Genomic DNA, 11931 nt, shown 5'->3' on the forward strand with positions numbered 1-11931 from the left:
GTAGTTTACTCAGCAGTGTGACTCAATCCCATGATGTGCTTTGAAAATCTTGTGCAAAACCTGATTTTAAGACGTTTTGTTGGTGTTCTATAGGCACACCCACGATACAGAGAGAGAACACGCAAACTATTAAATATTCATGCTATGGGGAGAACACTTAGTAGCGTCCCTTCATTCCAGCTGTGCAAAGGCAGGCACAAATAGCTGGTGGAAAAAGGAGTAAACCAAACCAACCCCAATATTCCACTTAAACAAGGTGTTGAGCAGCTTGGAAACATTTGCTCATGGAAGGGTCGGAGAGAAATTCTAATTATCTGCCTTTCAGCAGCCACCCATAAGGGTGTATTTCACAACCTGAGTTCTGTAATCAGCCCACATGGGGAGCATTAGGGATTCACATTCACACAGGGGGTCTGTGTGTGGGGATGGGACCCATTTTCTGCTCGAGGCCTCCACCCCATCGACCTCAAACGCACGTGGCCTCAAAGTCAGATTCTGAACGTCACGAGTTGGTACCTCAGTGACATTTACTTAGAAACAAAAAAATTCAAACACATCCTGGCCAGCTTGGCTGGAACTTTCAGAGTTCAGCTGTGGGACTGTGAAACGAGGTCATTTTTATCTATCAGTTATCTCTGACTTGAGAGGGGCCAAGGTGATCACACCTTGGCAATAGCTCTGCTTGTAAAGGCTGGGCATGGCACATGGATTTTCAGTAAAACCAAGGCATTGGTCAGAACTTCCTCTGTAAAACATGCTGAAGAATCATTTAAAAATACATAATTTTCAAATATTTGGAAAAATATTGAATGTATCTGGCAAACCCCTGAAAAAACAACACCAAAAAAAACACCCCAAATCCAAACATTTAATTAGATAGAATTGGGTACCTGAGTGAAACCTGCTCAGAAAGATTCCTGTTCAGCTTAGCTGTTAGAAAAGAGTGGAATTAACTACAGGACAAAACAAAGCATTTAAAAATATGACTTTTCCCCAGCTGTAGGAAACATAGTGGCTGACCTTGGTTTTCCTGTGCCATGGGTTCATGAGGGCACTGAGGGCACTGGAGCCTTCCCTACGTAATCCTGACCCTCTGGATTCACTGTCTTCCCATTGTTTTGTTTACTCTGTCTATTCTTAGAGTGTATTTTGTTCAGGACTACCTCGTGCACGAGTGCAGAGTCCCCAGCACACTTCAGTTTCTGTTTAAATAAAGCTGAAGCAGCACAAGGAACAGAAGTTCTGCATGTCAGTGATCAGCCACTGGCACTTATCAACAGTGCCACAGGATAACAGAGCCCTGGACCCAGCTATCATTGCTTAAGAACCTTCTCATTATCGTTATTTTTTGAAGAACTTTGCAATTCATTACTTTTTCCTGCATCCATAGTGGTGACAAAGCATCTTCCTTTAAAAAGGCAAAAATACCAAACAAAAAAACCCCACCAACAAGCAAAACCCAATCAAAACATGAAGCCTTATAGTTGAGTTGTGATGCAAATGAGTGGGGTTTTTTTTCTACCACTTCTAGAAGTACAAAAATAATCAAAAATTGTCATCCTATTATGGGGAGAAAGGAGAAAAAAAACACCCCAAAATCAATACAAATACCTGGAAAGTAAGTCCAGACAACTGGAGGCTAATTAACCTGACCTCAGCAAGATGCAAAATGTAAATTATTTTTCCTCTGGAGGGGGCAAAGATGTAGAGGAAAGTAAAGAGATAAAATGCAAAAAAAAAAGGTTTAACACAGGCAATCATGCCAGACAAAGCTGATGTCTCTCTTTGATAAGGAAGCAGATTTTTCTGGGTAAAGGAAGACACAGTTGATCTCACAGCCCCCAAAATCAGTAGAGCATTTGGTCTGGTGGTGCAACATCTGAAAATACAAGTTAAATTGGAAAATAGGAAGATTAGTGCAAGAAAAGTTTTCTGGGTAAAAAAATGACTAAAAATCCAGCGTTGGGTTGTGCTGAAATGGGAACTTCTGGGCTAAGGATTGAGTGCTTTGAAAGCTTCTGCTCTCAGATCTGGTGCTATGATTGGCTTTAAGTGACACAAGGAACTGGGAAAAGAGTGTTAGTACAGATAGTTACTGACAAATTCAAAAAGCATCAATGCAGAGGACTGGAATATCCTAAATGAAGAACTGGATGAGGTTCTGGAACAGCACAGGAGTCCTGAGGAATGGACTGGTGGAATGCAGTAATAAGATTAATGCAAATCACAAGGCTGCTCACACGGGGACTGACAGCCAAAACTCTTGTAAACTGGGAATTCATCACAGTTAACAGGCAAGGATGGAGACTCAGAAGCGTTATTTAGTCACAGGAATGGAGATGACAGGTGAGATCTGAAGAGCAGGTAAGGCACATCCAGGTGTTACGGCTCTCTTACAGAATTTTGGGTACAGCTTCTAGTGGAGAATGACAGGTGAAAGCTGGGATAGTCACAGAAAAGGCTCCCTGAGCTGGTTATGAGAGAAGAGAATCTGTCAGGAGAGAAGGCTGAAGCCTCATTTCAGCAAACTCCAACAAAAGAAAGGGAAGAGAGGACAGGGTGAGTCCATATTCATAGGTTATGGCTTGAACACAGGTATTTAAACTCAAGGGTTATGTTGGCACCAAATATATGTCTAAAGGCCTGAGTGCAATTAAGCTGATTGCTGGAATAGAATGTCTTATTATTAGAAAAACTAAGTTTTAGAGAATCCTTCCAGTGGGGCTCTCAGGCTGGAAGGGACTTACTGTTTTTATGCTGGAGGTTGATGTCCTTATGGATGAAGTGGGATACAATTTCCTCAAAATCCTGGTGTGAGGCAGCCAACAGAGACTCCTCAAGCCCAGTGTGAGGAAACTCCAAATCAGAGGAAATAACCAGCACCAGCAGCCCCTCTGAAAGCTCTTCTGCAACCTAGTGAAGAAGATATTCACAGTTAATTTACTGGGGCTGGCTGGAAGTTGGTTTATTGTCACTCTGGAACATACAGTGGAGAACTTTGAAAGTTTTGCCATTAATTTCCCTACTTTGCATCAGTGAAATGAGAGGAAAACCTCTGCAATATTGTGAAGAAACATGTATGGTGGTTAAAAAGTATTCAGACACTATAGTGATAAGCACAACGAAAATCCATTACAATTATTAATTCTGTATTTACTGCAGCACTTGAATTACATGCAATAAATAAAATATGGAAGCAAACATCAAATAACAAGGATGAAAGAAAACTCTGAATGAGACGAGTTTGAGAAGGCAGGTTGTATGGTTTAATTTATAATTAGGGACTGCATCACAGTGCAAGGAACTGGATTAGGATGGGCAAAAGTGTAAGGAATGTACACAGGAAAATTGAACACACCAGTCAGTCCCCTGGTAAATTCATCCCGGTCACAGGAGCGTGAAGAAACACGGAACACAGAGAGAATTAATGTGGGCCCTGGAGTAGGGACCAGCTCAGCACATTCCCTGTGTCAGACAGTGCCTGGAGAACTAAGCAGTGATCCTTGTGGGGCTGAGCCTGCACACACTGTCCCCTCAGGAGAGAGGGGTCCTCTGCCTCTGCAGGGAACTGTTGGAAAAGCAGGACTTTCTAAGGGTACAGCTTTCCAAAAATCCCAAAGGGTTGCACCTTCCAGAAGCTCACACCACAGGTCTGGCTTTTCCAAGGGTTCTTTGTTTCTGTCATAAATAACACCCCAGGAACATGGATCACCTGTGTCTTCCATCCCAGGTCTCTTCATCTCTCCACCCAGAACGTACCTGCTCTGGCAACACAGCACCAAACCATGGCTGCCCTTCTTGGGATCTCCTGTTCTCAACTCTCTGAGCACCGGGGAGCTTTTCCATGATTTTAAACACACAGTGTCCCATGCTGGCAAAGGCTCCTTCCTTGGGTCTGCCACCTCTTCACCTTTCTGTAAACAATAACATGCACTAGCACAGAGCCAGAAAGCATCTTCTCTTTTGGGGTTTTCAATTTTTCTTTCCTTTTCCTGCAATTTCTCTCTTTTTCTCAGTGTTCTCACCAGAGGACACCTCACAGCCACCAATTGTATCTTCATGTCATCAATGTTTGGGAGCAAACCAGGATCCCAGAATTTTTCTGTTGTTGTTTTCTTCTTTCTTCAAATGCCTTTCAGATTTAATTCTGGTTCATCTCACCTCTAGGGACTCTATTATTTTTAAAAAGGGCCATTAACTAATTATTCTGCTTGTCTTGTTAATGAGAGAGTGAAACATTTAGCAAGAAAATGATAATCTAAGACTCGTGTGTTCTCTCCCATTTGCAAACAAACACTCCCTTTCCATCTCAGAACTTTTAGGACATTAACACTTTCTCAGTAATAATAACACAAAACATAATTTTCATCCAATATTGAAAATTAATATTATCTCACAGTTATGTCACAGTTCTACTTCCACTGGCAGGCTGACACACTTGGAGTTCACGAGAACAGTGCATTTGAAAAGCCTCCTCAGCTCCTTATTTTCAGAGATGGCATTTCCAGTGGAGTTTTTTTTTTTTTTGTAGCCAAGGATCCAGACACGGGCCTGGATGAGGAGGGGAGCAACTGGCTGGGCAGACAGTGGTTATAATGGACCACAAACTGAATTTGAGTCAGCACAATAAAGATAATACATCACAGAAATATTTAATAAAGCTGCTTTACGTAGGACACCCCTGACAATTATCTTGCTGAACTCAGTGAAATCTCAGCTGGAATATTCTACCCGTTTTCAGGTACCACATAAGAAAATAAAAGCAGATACAAAGCAACTGGAAAGAGCACAAAGAGAGCAGCAAGAATGCTGGGAGGCTGAGGGAATCTAACCTTCAAGAACAAAATGAAATGCTGGATTTGCTTAATCAATTAGGAAAAAAAAAAAGGGGAAAGAAAAAAGAGAGAGCTCATGGGAAGGGATGAAATACCAACAGTCCATTTTGTCAGCAGCCAAATGTTCATGCCCACTGGAAATAAAGAGGTAATATTCTTAATTCACAGTGAGATTTGGTAAAGTAACAAAAGTGAGGTTTGAACAATGAGAACACTGTATGGGAAGCTGTAGAAAACCCTGCATTGCTGATTTCTTTAAGGCCAGGATACACAAACATCTGTATGGGATACAGATAGGCATCTCTCTTATCTCAGAGTGGGATGGGAGCTAAGGACCTCCTGATGGCTCTATGACAGATATATTTGTTATTACAGCAAATACAGGAAGAAAAATACTGGTGGGAAAGGAATGTCTCAATTAGAAAAGTGGACTCTGAGATGAAGAACACACGGGTTTGGGCCCCTGTCACAGGCTGTCACTTCAGGAAGTTACCTGGAGGACCTCCTTCCAACTGCCAGCTCCAGAGAGCTGAGGGAGTGTGTTAAGCACATCCCTTATGCTGATAGACAGACACACTGAGTTTGGAGTTTACAAGCCATTTCACATTAAATATTTCTTGTTTTATTAGTTTGATTTTGCCAAGCCAAACTACTTTGATAGTTCTGTTGCAGATCTCCACCGAGCTCCAGCTCAGCCCACAGTAGCATGACATCACCTAACAGTGATTGTGGATAAAGTCAAAAGCTGTTCCTTTTATTAAATTGCCATGTTACCTCATGTTTGCAAAATCCTAATGCAGTTTCTCCTTTAAAAAAAGGCTGTTTTGCAGAGGCTTTTTCACTGGATGTCTGTAACACTGAAAGCATCTTTCCATTCCTTGCTTCCACACACCTTGCCACAGCTTTCCCTGCCTCTGGAAAGCTTTGCACACACCAGGGCAAGCTCAAATTTCTAACAGGTTTGTGTGATACCATTCTGCACCCATTCCATGGTAAATCACCTCCACTGGTGAGCAAGGCCCTGTGCAACCACTGAGGAGTTGTTCTCTGCGTTCATAAATCCTTTCTCCTGGCCCAAGAGGCCATGCTTATTCCTTGAAGCTCCATGGAGCTCCAGTTCTTGGACTTGTGCTTGGGAAAAAATGTAGGTAATTTCTTATGCCAAGCAGAGAAGATCAGATATATACATCAAAAGAGATCCCATGACAATATCCCTGACAAAACTGGTAGTTTTCTGCTGGAATTAATCAGAAATCTGCTCTTCCACAGGTGGCAACGGGCTCCTGCATGTTAAGGGAAGTTTTGTTTTGTGTCCTGCCCCTGCAGCTGAGCTCACAAGGGTTTCTAGGAATGCAATTTTGTCATCCTGATGTTTGGCTGCCGCTCCTGGCCGTCCCAGTTCTGCACCAGTGCCCTGTGCTATCAGGCCCTGCTGGCAGGCTACACCCAGGAACACCACTGGGGAAACTGCTCCTGATGAATCCCCTACAGGAGGAGCAGGTTGATGACATCTCACTGTTTCTCTTTCTGCATTTCTTCCATTATCAAAGCAGCAAAAACTCTGTGAGGCCACATAACTAAACCTTTCCACCTGTGCAACCTCACAGGAATATGCATTGTGATGGATCTCCCAAGTTTCTTCTTCCTGCAGCATTTTGAAAAAGAAGTTGCACAGGCAAAAAGAAAAAAGCAAACAACCCAACAAACCCAATGGATGCCAGGAGAAAAGGAACAGTCGTTTGCCAGGTTGACCCACAGAATCCTCAAATTCCTGAGAATTCCCTGTCAACACGTTGTGAAAAGTAACATCCAGCTGAGCAGCAGAACACCACTCCATGGGATAACTGCTGAGAATATCTGGAGAGGTAAATTAATACAAGAAAGAAGCAAGCACCGTGCACCCGATTAACAGTGAAAATACCTGAAATCAGCATAACAAAGTAGGGTGAGTGCACTTGTGCTCAGGATGGTTAAACAGCTGTAATTAGATCAAACAAACTAGATTGATGTATCATCCCTTTGTAGCTGTGGCCTCAGAAGGCAGGTCAGGAGCTAAGTTCAGTAAAACAGTTTTAGTACTGCAGCTTTTATCTAACGAGGCACAGCCACACACTCACTCCAAAGTAAATACTACTCAGGAGACCTGCTGAATTCCAAAGAAAAAGAGTTCCTAGAGAAGATGGCATTCTCTAATAACAACCTGAACTTCTGTCAGTTATAAAACTCACCTAATTAATTTGATACTATACCCTTTGGATAAACAGTGCACAAAATTTTGGTTGCAAATTCATTCAAGGCATTTGAAGGCTCTTTCTTGAGCTGTTCCCTCCTCACTTAAAGTGCCTGCACAGAATGGGTGAATTCTAATTTGCTTTGTTCTTTCAGAACCTTTTAATTAAATGTTAAGAAAACCGTGTAGAACGACGTTGTATGAAATATGGTCACTACCTCTCAGAGAGGAGGAAAACACAAGGTAGCAGATGGTGGGAAGAGGATACATGTGAAGAAATGTAAATAGGAGGGAACCTCACCAAATCAAAGATGTTAAGGCAGAACTGAAAGCGCCCTGGGAGAGCTGAGGAGACGAAGCAACAACTGAGCTCAGAGATATCAGCCTTTCCTTGCCCAGAAAGGACAAAACACCAACAGGAAGCTCTAATCTTGTAGAGGGAAGGACCCTTCGTAACTGAGGGCATCGAGATTGTTGTGGGGGATCCTTAAAGTGAGTTTGGAAGGAGTGGGGGAAGCAAGGACAGGTGCCAACAGATATATTCATCAAACAGTCTCAGAATCAAAAAGAAACCCCTTCACTACTTCATAACTGCAAGTAATGAGGACATTATAAAAGAAATTATAGATAACCTTGTATTGAACAAAAATGAGACGAATTGTTGAAATTGGGCAGGAGACCAAGCAAAGAGCAGCTCAGGAAGTCATCAGAAGAGTTCCAACCAGCAGAAACAGCCAGAGGGTGACTCTGGGGTTAGGAGGAGATGCAGCCTGTGTGTTACCATTGTTGGCCCAGAAGCTGCACTCCAGGTCCTCTGAGGTGCTGTGGCTGCACAGATTGCTGGCTGGTAGCCCCATCTTCCATGATAGAGCCAAGTAAATTAGTGAGTAGATTACGTTGTATCTGCATATCAGAGCAGTGCCTGGATGAAGACCAAGAAGGTCTTTCTAGTATTTTGATTAAAAAAGTTATCAATACTAGACCTATTCTGTCAAATGGAAGGCACCAAACACCAGAGGATATTTAAGGGTGAAGGGAGGCACAGCTCCACAAACTTCATGGAGCCTAAATCACAACTGTGCTCATTCTGTATCTCCTCCTGCCCCAAGTTCCATTTGTCTGGGTGATTTATGAGGTGAGCTCTGGCTGTGCAAGGCTTCTCTCCTTCTGAATGGAAGAACAATTCAGATAAGAAACAAATCTCTTCTGAGTGAATAGAGGAAACTGGACTTAACTGCATTGACTAAGGTATTTATTGTACATCTAGGCCAGATGAAGCTTAGCACATTTAATACATATAAAACTGCAGAATGCTGCTGGGAAGAGCAGAAAGCAAACAAAACAGACTCACAAGTTCCTTAGTAATTTAAATTAAGCCACTAAAGTAACAGAAAAGCAAGAGCAACAGATATCTAGGAATTCCAGTGGCTGATTCCAGCCACCCACAGGAACTGAGGAGCAGTTTGGGCTCTCTGGCCCCTCTGGGACAGCAAAGCTGTGATCACATAACCCCCAACGGGCAGCACTTTTGTTGAGCTCATAAATTGTCCTGAGGTTCCTTGTCATGGAAGACACTGGATATAATTACAGACCAAAAAAAAAAAAATACAGCTGCAACTTACAGACCTGGTCCTGAGCAAGGCACGTGTGCTTTGGTGACTCAGCAGTTCGGGAGGATCATCAACACTTTGTAGACAGGAGCCCGGTGCTAAGAGAGAAACTGCAAAAAATAAATCCCTGTGGTATAACTTCAACTTACCAGTTCAGAAAAGACCACGTGCAGAACTCCAGAAACGCGGTGAAATCACAGAATTCAAAATTCCAAGCGTAGACCCCGTCATTAAGTCACCCATTTACAATTGCTGATGGCAAATCCATCTACTCCAGATGGGGAAAGGTCACTCTCTTCTTTTTCCAGGGCGAGCCTATGAATAATTTGAGTGATTAAAGCTCAAATCAGGTGTGAAAATGAAAGATCAGGAAAACATGGAAGAGAAACCACACTCCCAAGGAGATACTCAGCTTTCCTTCTGGAATCAGAAAAGGCTCCCTCCATTCCCTACTGCCACAAAATACAGGTGAGCTCATAAGTGGTTTTTTTTTTTTTCTCCCAAAGAGTTGTCACTTTTAAAGGCACATTGAAATCTTATTTTTACTTTTTAGGTCTCCCTTCTTCCATCGGAGATGACCTAAATTTTGAGCTGAAGCACTCACAGCATCCTCGCTTGGAAGAGAAAACAAGAGCAAAAAAAACATCAGGCTGCGAAAAGAGGCAAAATAATAGGAGGGAAAATTACAGTGAAGACCTCCCTGAATAACTGGAGGTCACAAACGCTGCAGAAATAGATGCTGAAGTGGTGCTACCCAGAGCCAGTGGACACAAAGTGGTTGAATTTACAGAATCCTGTCAGAGGGACAGGTGGGCAGGATGTGAATCGAAGCAGTTCTGGGAATACCCAAGAGCTCTCAAAATTTCCCTTCAGATAGATCACTGTATTCTTGGTGCAAAAAATGTCACAAAAAAAAAACCCCAACCAAAACAAACCAACCAAAACTTGAAAGCTTACAAGGAGTTGTTCAAATGGAATTAAACAGCTATAGAAAGGGGTAGAGGGAATATTTTATATGCAATGAAGAAAAATGTATGGAAACACATATACAACCAGGTAACCAGCAGTGGAGACAACTGAACATTCACCCACCTCATTATTAACAAAAAAACTCCCCAAATGTACTTGCAGAACCATTTATTTTGCTTTATTTTATCACCTTAAACAGCCAACAGAAACTAAGATTATAATCTGTGCCTTTTTAAAATTCCATTCAACAGATGTTCATAAGCAGACTTGAGCCAAATTTCAGCTCCCCAAAAGGATATTCAGCCCGAGAACTTTTACAAATGGATGATAAAGTCCCGCTTTTCCCCTTGTAATCATTGCTTTTCTGGGACATCAAATCCTCTCTTAGCCTCATTACAAGTTCCCACCAGCATAAAATGTATTTTTCATTTCCATTTCCTATAGTATTGTTTTCCAAAAATGGCATTTTCCAGCACAAGACAACTCTCCCTCACTCCTTTTTTATGTCATCTCCTCAATACGAAAGGATCATCTTAGTGACAAGGCTCTGTTCTTTTAAAAAGATGAAAAAAAACCCCTCAACTGGTATTAATAAATATTTACTTAATGTAAAGAAAAGGGAATTCAATAGTTAAGGATTAAAATTACAGGGGGGGAAAAAAAAGGTGTTTGGAAAAGCGAGGCTGTAAGAAGTTCAGTGCTGTTTATGAGAATGACTGTTCAATGGCTCCTTCTGGGACACAGTGAGATGACTTCTTTAAAAGTATGGTCTAGAAATACCCCCAAATCACAGAAATTATAAGTCACTCGAGGATTTCAGATGCAATACAAAATTAAGAAATATCAGGACACATAATGAAAATGGTGGAATGAAAACAGCATTGCATTGACTTGTCTGTGTTAAAAGGAGAAGGGGGGGGGCTGAAGTGAAAGGTTTTATTTTTACTTAATTACTCTCAATGTTCCCTGGGGACTCCTTCCAAAGCATATTTTGCATTTGGACCTAAATGCAAGCAGGATTCAGCCTCGATCTTATTCCTTATGACAATATGTTTCTCAAATTAGAAGTCCCACAACTGGAATGTTGACACCACTGCTGGTACCTCCAGCACCTCAGAGGCTCTTCTGTGCTATCAATCTGTTAACCTGAGAAGCAGAGGGGAAAACATTGTTTAAAATAAAAAATAACAATCCAGAAAATCATATTTCCTAAGCTTATAGCACCTTTCATCCAAGGATTTCAATGGACGTGGAAATACGAAGTCTCAAAATGCTTAAAAAAACCCCGCCAAACCCACCCAACTTTAAGGTATTTTGAAAGGATAATGTATAAATTGAGTGAGCATCCACCTGTGATGCGATTTAAGAGTCTCCTACTGCAGCATTTCACACATATTCAATCCACCTTCTGGTTACAGCGTGCAAGTTTGTGGTATGTAGAAGGAACAGCAGAGCTGGTTAAAGATTTTCTCTTGCTTCACATACTCTGCAAGCTTCTCATTAACTCATACATGACTTTAATCAGTGCTGAAGCACACACTTCCTTCAGCATGCAGGACTGGGCTGGGGGGGAAAAATCCTCAATAAAATATTATTGCAACCACGAATTAGTAAAGAAAAAAAGCAACATTTTCCTAAAGTGGCTCCTGATTTTCATCTCTAAAGGGTTAAACCGACCTTCACCGATCCAGAAGAGGTAATAAAATAGAACTTTAAGGACAAAAAACGCAGCACTTCAAGAGATTATTATGAAGAGCCACATTCAAGGAGACAAAACCTTATTCTTAAAGCACAGATGCTTCTAAAAACAAGAGATCGCACGTTTTTAACAGCACACTGCCAAGCGCTTATAATGAATAAGCAGAACGAGGGTGGGTTTTTTTTTCTCTTTTTCGTTTTTTTTTTTCCCCTTTGGAGCTCAGAGGGAAGGGACATTTCATGGATGTGCTCAGAGGGAAAGGGGCATCCATGGATGTGCCGGCGAGAGCCAGCTCTGCACTTCTGCAGGGGCTGTGGAGCTGGTGCCGGTTGGTAGAGAGGGTGTGTGGTTGTGCGTGTGTGGGTGTGGGGGGGGGAAAAAACAAGAGTAAAGCCTGAGAAAAACCCATCAGGGCTCCTGTCCTCCCCTTTCAGCGTTAATGGGAGGGATACGAGTCCATGGGAGCTGCAGTGGGGGATGGTGCCGGCGGAGGGGGTGGGGAGAGCCGAGCGAGGCCTTACAACCATCAGCAGCTCTTGTTCTTGTTCCTTTCAGCCTTAGCAGGAGGATGTGAAGCTCATGGAGCCG

The 11931-nt window shown here is 42.2% G+C and overlaps 1 long non-coding RNA gene across 1 annotated transcript; it reads right to left on the reverse strand.

The window, feature by feature from the left end:
• Positions 1 to 9673: 9673 nt before the first annotated feature.
• LOC108641146 lies at positions 9674 to 11931 on the reverse strand. The gene is made up of 3 exons (XR_001921787.2): positions 11865 to 11931; positions 10995 to 11207; positions 9674 to 10790 (listed from the first exon to the last, which is right to left on the reverse strand). It is a non-coding gene; the product is annotated as an uncharacterized LOC108641146 (long non-coding RNA).

Source organism: Manacus vitellinus, unplaced genomic scaffold (assembly GCF_001715985.3).
Source record: "Manacus vitellinus isolate BGI_N305 unplaced genomic scaffold, ASM171598v3 scaffold_52_pilon, whole genome shotgun sequence".
Classification (NCBI taxonomy): Eukaryota; Metazoa; Chordata; class Aves; order Passeriformes; family Pipridae; genus Manacus; species Manacus vitellinus.